This window comes from Convolutriloba macropyga, unplaced genomic scaffold, assembly GCF_964194025.1.
Source record: "Convolutriloba macropyga unplaced genomic scaffold, txConMacr16.3 SCAFFOLD_322, whole genome shotgun sequence".
NCBI lineage: Eukaryota > Metazoa > Xenacoelomorpha > Acoela > Convolutidae > Convolutriloba > Convolutriloba macropyga.
The window spans coordinates 137,501-147,500 of NW_027450136.1; the positions used below are offsets into that span (position 1 = coordinate 137,501).

A 10,000-nucleotide genomic window follows, 5' to 3' on the forward strand; every position below is an offset into this window, starting at 1 on the left:
AGCTGTACCGGAGCTAACACTAAGACCGAGGGGTCTTAGAGAGCCCTCTAGCAGGGCGAATAGATCTAGATCGAGCCTTGGGAAAGCTAGATCGAGCAGGACTGAAGCTAAACGATAGACCGAGAGGTCTGTCTGGTCCTCCTAGAGAGGCCAAGAGAAAGTACGAGAAGCTAACTAAAGCTTGATCGGGCCTTCAGCAAGCACGACCGAGCTGTACCGGAGCTAACACTAAGACCGAGGGGTCTTAGAGAGCCCTCTAGCAGGGCGAATAGAGCTAGATCGAGCCTTGGGAAAGCTAGATCAAGCAGGACTGAAGCTAAACGATAGACCGAGAGGTCTGTCTGGTCCTCCTAGAGAGGCCAAGAGAAAGTACGAGAATCTAACTAAAGCTTGATCGGGCCTTCAGCAAGCACGACCGAGCTGTACCGGAGCTAACACTAAGACCGAGGGGTCTTAGAGAGCCCTCTAGCAGGGCGAATAGAGCTAGATCGAGCCTTGGGAAAGCTAGATCGAGCAGGACTGAAGCTAAACGATAGACCGAGAGGTCTGTCTGGTCCTCCTAGAGAGGCCAAGAGGAAGTACGAGAAGCTAACTAAAGCTTGATCGCGCCTTCAGCAAGCACGATTGAGCAAGACCGGAGCTAACACTAAGACCGAAGTGTCTTAGAGAGCCCTCTAGTGGGGCGAATAGAGCTAGATCGAGCCTTGGGAAAGCTAGATCGAGTAAGATTGAAGCTGAAAGAGTGTCAGAGGAGCAAATGAACCTCCAAAAAGTGAAAATCAAATTTTAGAAAAAAACACAAGTTAAATACTGCATGGACAGTAATTCTATGTGTGGGGCATTATTAGGGAGAGGTGTCTTGTCAAAATATGGCTGGACTAAAGACCTCAACCCGGATAGGGTGGAAGGCCCTATGATTGGTCTGTTACTAATCGGTGACCGATAAAGACCTGACCAAGGCCTGTAGTAAGCTTGGTTAGGCATTACAGAAGATAACACTAAGACCGAGGGGTCTTAGAGAGCCCTCTAGCGGGGCGAATAGAGCTTGATCAAGCCTTGGGCAAGCTAGATCGAGCAGGACTGAAGCTAAACGATAGACCGAGAGGTCTGTCTGGTCCTCCTAGAGAGGCCAAGAGAAAGTACGAGAATCTAACTAAAGCTGGGTCGGGCCTTCAGCAAGCACGACCGAGCAGTACCGGAGCTAACACTAAGACCGAGGGGTCTTAGAGAGCCCTCTAGTGGGGCGAATAGAGCTAGATCGAGCCTTGGGAAAGCTAGATCGAGCAGGACTGAAGCTAAACGATAAACCGAAAGGTCTGACGGGTCCTCATAAGAGGCATGGAGAAAGATCTGATACTAAAGTACCTCTCGGAAGTAATAAAATATGCCTGATGAAGCCGGGTATGATGTTTGTTGTTTGATGGCATTCATCGATTAGGTCTGGTGGATTCCCCATTACTCCGAGTGGTACTAGTAGAGGCTCCTACAGGGGTGAGCAAAGCGAGATCAAGCCTTAGGCAAGCTAGATCGAGCAGAACTGAAGCTGAAAAGCAAAATAAATGACAGGTCTGTCCAAATCAATAAACTTGAAATCCAGTGTGGTCACCACGGGTCACGAGGTGAATTCCTAGCGATTGTCTGCTGAACGTATAGGAAGGCCCGAAACGAACGATAATTTCATTGCACAGTGGAGATACTATACGTTCAGGAGTAGCATACATCGGGTTTGATCTATGATCATGTCTGGTCTCCGAGGATCCACCGGGTTACCAACTGGCACCGCTGTACTGGGTGTAAAACTGGGCCACCTGAAGTCCCGGGTGTAAAACTAGGTGCCTCTGTGCCAAAGTAGCGGCTTGCGTAGTGCATTATGCCTCCGGCTTGCGAAATGGTTATAAGCAATAACAACAGGACGCCGCGGGGTGTTCACTTAAAGGAGTAACGTTCTCTCAAGGGAGGGGATCTAAAAATCTTGATAAAACATTTATTCTATGCAAAATTTGTGCGCAAATTTTGCAAAGTAAAAAGCTGCACTGTAGCAAATTCTATGTGTGTAGCATTATTAGGGAAGTGTTGTTTGATGGCACCTCTCTACTTGATGCACCAAAGAACTACCTTGATGGCTCATGACCGCTGGTAATCTGTCGTCGCTAGTAGTTCGGAACTGAGAACAAATATGTTCGCAAATTACAACAATTATACAGCATATTGCTGAATAAAGCAGAACCGAATAATACTCAGTGACTTTACACCAAGACTGACTAATGTCTGGATTGTATCGTCCTACTCGAGTAAGGCGAAGAAAAGCTAGAAAGATACGCTTTTCACAAAGCAGGCTTAATGCATGCAAACCAAGGAGGAAGGAGTGATGCCCCTCCTTATAATAAGCAGAACCAAATAAAGAACAGACAGCATCATCTGTACAGTGACCAAGAAGAGGTGAAACTTCTGTATGTGAAAAGGCAATTTGAGCGAGATTTATTAGCAGACTAGTATTATGTTGTTTCTAGTAGGCGAAAGCCGAAACATCAACATGTGAAAATCTGATATTAAATCCTCAATCATTTTCCCTAGTATTATACAGCTATGAGTAACCTTAATTGGACACGGCAATTATTGCTGACCGGTGAAACTTTCGCATGGGAAAGACACACACACTTCTTGACAAAGCAATAAGTATTATGCTGTTTCTAGTACGCGAAAGCAGAAACATCAGCATGTGAAAGTTGTGAAGTTGAAGAATTTTTGTGTTGAGTACGATGTTGTTACTAGTAACCATGTCGACAGCTGAGAACTGTTCTCTAACCAATAGAAGGTGAAACTTCTGTATGTGAAAAGGCAATTTGAGCGAGATTTCTTAGCAGACTAGTATTATGTTGTTTCTAGTAGGCGAAAGCCGAAACATCAACATGTGAAAATCTGATATTAAATCCTCAATCATTTTCCCTAGTATTATACAGCTACTAGTAGCCGTAATTGGTCAGGGAAACATTGTTGACCGGTGAAACTTCACATGGGAAAGACACACAAATTACTTGACAAAACAATAAGTATTATGCTGTTTCTAGTATGCGAAAGCAGAAACATCAGCATGTGAAAGTTGTGAAGTTGAAAAGTTTTTGTGTTGAGTACGGTGTTGTTACTAGTAACCATGTCGACAGCTGGAAAGCTGTTCTCTAACCAATAAAAGGTAAAACTTCTGTATCTGAAGAGGCGGCGTGATTGAGATTTTTAACAGACTAGTATTATGTTGTTTCTAGTAGGCGAGAGCCGAAACATCGACATGTGAACATCTGGTTTTTAAATCATGAGTCAATTCTCCCTAGTATGATACAGTTGTTAGCCGGTATTGGTAACAGTAGAACAGAGATTTGGAGGGCAAAACCTGCTCATGGGAAATGCTCACAGAGCGCTATCTACCAGTACACATAGTATTATGCTGTTTCTAGTACGCGCGAGCCGAAACATCAGCATGTGAAATGTGTAATCGTGGGTAACTCTAAGTGTGTAGAGTACTGTGTAGTAACTAGTAGCCATGCCAAAGCATGCATTGAAACTCTTCGTGATTTAAAAAGCTCAAAGCAAGATTGACGAGGCCGCAAGGCTATGTCTTTCTAAATTCGAACAAATCGAAAGATTGTTCAAAGTACAATTAAACTGATTGATCCTGTCAGTTGCCATATGCTTGTCTGAAAGACTAAGCCATGCATGTGCAAGCGAAGCTTGAAAAAGTGGAACCGCGAATGGCTCATTAAATCAGTTACTATCTATTAGTTGATTTGCAAGCTAAATGAATAACTGCGGTAACCCTGCAGCTAATGCATGCTGATTGTCCGACACTGTCGGAGACTTTTACAAGACTACACCGGGTGATTTGCTAAGTACAGACACATCCCGTGATGAGTCCTAGTAACTGAAAGATCCCAGATAGCTTCGGCTTGGGGACGGAACTTCCGAATTTCTGACCTATCAACCTATGATGGTAGTGTAACGGACTACCATGGTTGTGACGGGTAACGGGGAATCAGGGTTCGATTCCGGAGAGGGAGCCTTAGAAACGGCTACCACATCCAAGGAAGGCAGCAGGCACGCAAATTACCCACTCTCCGCACGAGGAGGTAGTGACTAGAAATAATGATATGAACCTTTATGGTTTGTAATCAGAATGGAATGGACTTAAAAGCTCCATTGATGAACGAGTAGAGGGCAAGTCTGGTGCCAGCAGCCGCGGTAATACCAGCCTCTACAAGCGTATGCAATAGTTGCTGCGTTTAAAAAGCTCATAGTTGGATCTGTTTGAGTAGAACGGCAACATGGTCTTCAGTTAAATCTGTTGACTCGTTCCGCTCATCCTTCGCATCGAAGAAATAGTTTGCACTTAAATGTGACGAACTGTGGAAACGGTGTTTTCACCCTGAGAAAATTAGAGTGTTCAAAGCATCCTTTGCGATCGAATAATAAAGCATGGAATAATGGAGAATGACCCGCTACTCGATTGATGCCGGTTGGCTGAGTGCGGTAATGATTGAAAGGAACAGACGGGGGCATTTGTATTGCTACGTTAGAGGTGAAATTCTTGGATCGTGGCAAGACAAACTACTGCGAAAGCATTTGCCAAGAATGTTTTCATTAATCAAGAACGAAAGTCAGAGTATTGAAGAGGATTAGATACCCTCGTAATTCTGACCATAAACTATACCAACCTACAATTTGTCAAAGTCGATCTTGACTTGGCAAGAGATTAACCGGGAAACCAAAGTTTATTGGTTCCGGGGGAAGTATGGTTGCAAAATCGAAACTTAAAGGAATTGACGGAAGGGCACCACCAGGAGTGGAGCCTGCGGCTTAATTTGACTCAACACGGGAAAACTCACCCGGTCCAGACATCTTAAGGATTGACAGATTGAATATCTTTCATGATTATATGGGCGGTGGTGCATGGCCGTTCTTAGTTAGTGGAGTGATCTGTCTGGTTAATTCCGATAACGAACGAGATCTTCTCCATCTAAATAATGAAATTCACTATATGTGAATTCAAACACTTCTTAGAGGAACTATGCGGAATTAAATACCGCAGATGAAGTGAGGCTATAACAGGTCTGTGATGCCCTTAGATGTTCTGGACTGCACGCGCGCTACACTGTGTACTTTTAGATTGAGTACTCAGCCCTTGGTCCGAAATGGACTGGGCAATCAGAGAAAAGTACAGCGCTTCAAGGGGATCGTCTGTTGTAACTTGCAGACGTGAACCAGGAATTCCTGGTACTTATGAGTCAACAACTCATAGGGATTACGTCCCTGCCCTTTGTACACACCGCCCGTCGCTACTACTGATTGGATAGTTAAGCAAGAATTGCAAATTCCTACTGTTGGGACTTCGGTCTCCGGCAACGGGATGAAGCGGATCGAGCTTAATTGTCTAGAGGAAGTAAAAGTCGTAACAAGGTTTCCGTAGGGGAACCTGCGGAAGGATCAGTGATTGATTCCTTCGGGCATGGCTGCTGGTAGAGGCCATGTCTGTAGTGCGCATGACGCTCTGTCGCTAGAGATTGCTTGGCAACCAATCTCGAATTATGTATCGAGCTCAAAAACTACTTGTGTGGATACATAGTTCAGCAGTCATGGCAAGGGACTGCTTAAAGGGAGACTAGTTAGCAAAAGCAGCCTAGCAGAACTGCAGCTATCTAGATCTCAGAAGCTGGGTTATAGAAGCCCAGCTATAGACTTGTGAATGAGAAAGGCCTAAAAAGGTCCACAAGTCGCGTGGTTAGAACCGACACGCAAAAATCCCAGCGAGTGACAGAGCGTTGCGCTGTTCAGTGGGAAAGAGTTGAGCTACTCGGGGCGCCCACTGAACTTGCTCCGAGCCAAAGGCTCGAAAAAACACAGCTTAGCCTCAGATCCTTTACATAGAAGGCTAGCTAAAATAAACTTACCTTGGACGAGGGTAAAGTTTAGTCAGTTCTTAGGGGAGAGTAATCCACAGCTTCTCGCCCTCTGAACATTCTCCCAGATATGTAGGTCTGGGAGAGTCTCCTCCTGTTCTTCGGAATCTGGAGGTAGACAAAGACAGTACGATACGATCTTGCATCGGGATGACTAACCGATAATGATCATAATCTGACAATTTTTCCGGCTTGAGGCACCGGAGTCAGATTAAAGACACATACTGAACTAAAGGCGTATGTGCAAAGCTTGTCGGAGTGTAGAGAGTCAAGCTGAGTTGACTCGTCACGTGGTGATGACAACAGCCATGTGCAAAACACTCACAACTTTATCGTCTATGTGGAAAAGGTTGCTAACAGCGCTCTCTATGAGAGGCCCTCGCATATAACTATACGAGGAAAAGGCGATAGAGTTGTTTGAATGTGGGGCAGGTTCATCGACAAGCTAAGTTGATCACATTCTTGTTGTGGCATCCTACTAGAATTGGTCACGGTCTGCACCAACTCTCCCCAAGTTGGCCAGACTTAAAACTAGAAATAAGGTTTGCAGCTATGTGAACCTAGAAACTGTAAAGGAGTTGAAAGAACTTAAAGGAATTGAAAGAGGCCTTGAGGTATATCCTCTTGGTAAAGACCCACAAAAGCTCACAAAAGTGGCTTCGAAGGGCAAAACTGGTTCATCCAAAACAATTGGAGAGCTTAAAGCAGAACCAATTCGAATGAAACACTATTGGTGAAACTTCATCATGAGAACGTCACAAGCTGATCACGCTCTATGATATGACTAGTATTATGTTGCTTCTAGTAGGCTAAGCGCAAGCCGAAACATCAACATGTGAAAGTCGTAGAATTTTGCAATCAAACTGTGGCTAGTACTGTGATGTTACTAGTAACCTGGTGTTCCGTCATATGGCCAAGAGAGCATTTGAAGGCGAAACTTCTGCATGGGAAAGCTGCATCATGATCAAAATTTTATATCGAGTATTATGTTGACGTTAGTAGGCCTTGGCCGAAAACGCAGCATGTGAAAGGTATAGATAAAAGTTATTGTTGCAGTCAGTACTGTGTAGTTACTAGTAGCTGGATTTAAGCTCAAAATGAGACACTGTTGGTGAAACTTCATCATGAGAATGTCACAAGCTGATCAAGCTCTATGATATGACTAGTATTTTGTTGCTTCTAGTAGGCTAAGCGCAAGCCGAAACATCAACATGTGAAAGTCGTAGAATTTTGCGATCAAATTGTGGCTAGTACTGTGATGTTACTAGTAACCTTGTGTTACGTCATATGGCCAAGAGAGCATTTGAAGGCGAAACTTCTGCATGGGGAAGCTGCATCTTGAACAAAAGTTTATATCGAGTATTATGTTGACATTAGTAGGCCCTGGCCGAAAGCGCAGCATGTGAAAGGTATAGATAAAAGTTATCGTTGCAGTCAGTACTGTGTAGTTACTAGTAGCTGGATTTAAGCTCGAAATGAGACACTGTTGGTGAAACTTCATCATGAGAACGTCACAAGCTGATCACGCTCCATGATATGACTAGTATTATGTTGCTTCTAGTAGGCTAAGCGCAAGCCGAAACATCAACATGTGAAAGTCGTAGAATTTTGCGATCAAATTGTGGCTAGTACTGTGATGTTACTAGTAACCTTGTGTTACGTCATATGGCCAAGAGAGCATTTGAAGGCGAAACTTCTGCATGGGGAAGCTGCATCATGAACAAAAGTTTATATCGAGTATTATGTTGACGTTAGTAGGCCCTGGCCGAAAGCGCAGCATGTGAAAGGTATAGATAAAAGTTAGCGTTGCAGTCAGTACTGTGTAGTTACTAGTAGCTGGATTTAAGCTCGAAATGAGACACTGTTGGTGAAACTTCATCATGAGAACGTCACAAGCTGATCACGCTCTATGATATGACTAGTATTATGTTGCTTCTAGTAGGCTAAGCGCAAGCCGAAACATCAACATGTGAAAGTCGTAGAATTTTGCAATCAAACTGTGGCTAGTACTGTGATGTTACTAGTAACCTTTTCTTACGTCATATGGCCAAGAGAGCATTTGAAGGCGAAACTTCTGCATGGGGAAGCTGCATCATGAACAAAAGTTTATATCGAGTATTATGTTGACGTTAGTAGGCCCTGGCCGAAAGCGCAGCATGTGAAAGGTATAGATAAAAGTTATCGTTGCAGTCAGTACTGTGTAGTTACTAGTAGCTGGATTTAAGCTCGAAGTGAGACACTGTTGGTGAAACTTCATCATGAGAACGTCACAAGCTGATCACGCTCTATGATATGACTAGTATTATGTTGCTTATAGTAGGCTAAGCGCAAGCCGAAACATCAACATGTGAAAGTCGTAGAATTTTGCGATCAAACTGTGGCTAGTACTTTGATGATGCTTGTAGCCAACCGAATTGGTTGAAAAGCCCAATAAGTAAGCTAACTTGGGAGAGCTTGTTGGAAACCAAATGCTACTAGATTGGTCCAAATACATCCTTCAACAGGGGATCACTTGGCTCGCTTTACGAAGAGGAGCACAGCTATATGTGTTAATTCGGTATGAATCGCAAGATTTGTTTACCGACCTCTCTAACGCAAAAGGCGGTCTCGGCTTCGGCTGTTGACTGCGTCCGATTCAGGGTTATATAACTCTCGATTGAACACATTGATGTTCTATTGTTGGTGCTTCCAATAAAATTGGAACACTTAAAGCAGAACCGATTCAAATAATAGCATTCTGATCAATGATTGCATTCCTTGATCAAGAACTGCTGGAGTCATTGTGATGGCGAATTTTCTTCATAAGAAAATTGCAAAGAGACGGAACTTAATGAGACTAGTATTATGTTGTTTCTAGTAAGCGGAAGCTGAAACAGCAACATGTGAAAATCAAGTTTTGTTCAATGATCTCGAGGCGATAAGTACTATGAAGCAACTAGTAGCCTAAGCATGACTCAGATTTGAGACAGTCAAAAAGACTGGCGAAACTTCTTCACATGAAAGTTACATAGAGAACTACAAATGTATACAGCGAGTATTATGTTGTTTCTAGTAGGCGAAAGCTGAAACATCAACATGTGAAAGTTGTCTGCAAACTGTAGAACGATATGTGATTAGTACTGTGCTGTTACTAGTAGCCAGTCTGACTGTAGAAGCCAAGACAAAGGGAAACTAATGCATCTGAAAAGGACAAGTTATGGAAAGGTATGCACGATAAGTATTATGTTGTTTCTAGTAAGCGGCAGCTGAAACATCAACATGTGAACGTCGTTGTGTACAGTAACCTAGAACTATATAGTCCTTAGTAACGTGCATTTACTAGTACCTGTAATTGGTATTCAGACTCAGGCAGTTTGGAATAGTTTGGCAAAGATGCACCAGAGAAAACTGGGATTTGATACAGAAATTGTTGAATACAAGTATTATGCTGCTTCTAGTAGGTTGAATCCGAAACATCAGCATGTGAAAATTGAAAACATTTCTGGTTCGAATTGTCACAAGTATTTGGTGATCTGAGTAGCCAAACTCACTACAACGCCAATTGAAGGCAAAAATTCTCAACGGGAAAAGCTATTCTCATTGAATGAGCTAACAAGACGAGTATTATGTTGCTTCTAGTAGGCGAAAGCCAAAACATCAACATGTGAAAGTCTTGCTGAACAAATTTAATGTTGTTGAGCTCAGTACCGTGTGAATTAGTAGCCATAATTGGCGAGCGAAAATTGAACTGGCGAAACTTCGTCTTTGGAAAATTGCAGATGCCGAGCACTTATTTTGCAACGAGTATTATGTTGACTGTAGTAAGCGAAAGCCGAAACAGCAACATGTGAAAGCTGTTGAAATTTGTGGTCATTTTGCAATAAGTACAAGGAGTGTAACTAGTAGCCAGGTCAAAATTTGGGATAAGAATGAGCAAAAATTCTGCATGAGAACAGTTGAAATTATGAAACTAAATTACAAAGACTAGTATTATGTTGTTTCGAGTACGCGAAAGCGGAAACATCAACATGTGAACGTTTGTAACGAAGTTTCGTTAATTTTCAGCCTAGTACTGA

General features: G+C 43.1%; 1 pseudogene; it reads left to right on the forward strand.

Annotated features, from left to right (window-relative positions):
- The first annotated feature begins 8,437 nt into the window (after positions 1-8,437).
- Positions 8,438-8,589, forward strand: LOC142355643 (5.8S ribosomal RNA; annotated as a pseudogene).
- The last annotated feature ends 1,411 nt before the right edge of the window (positions 8,590-10,000 follow it).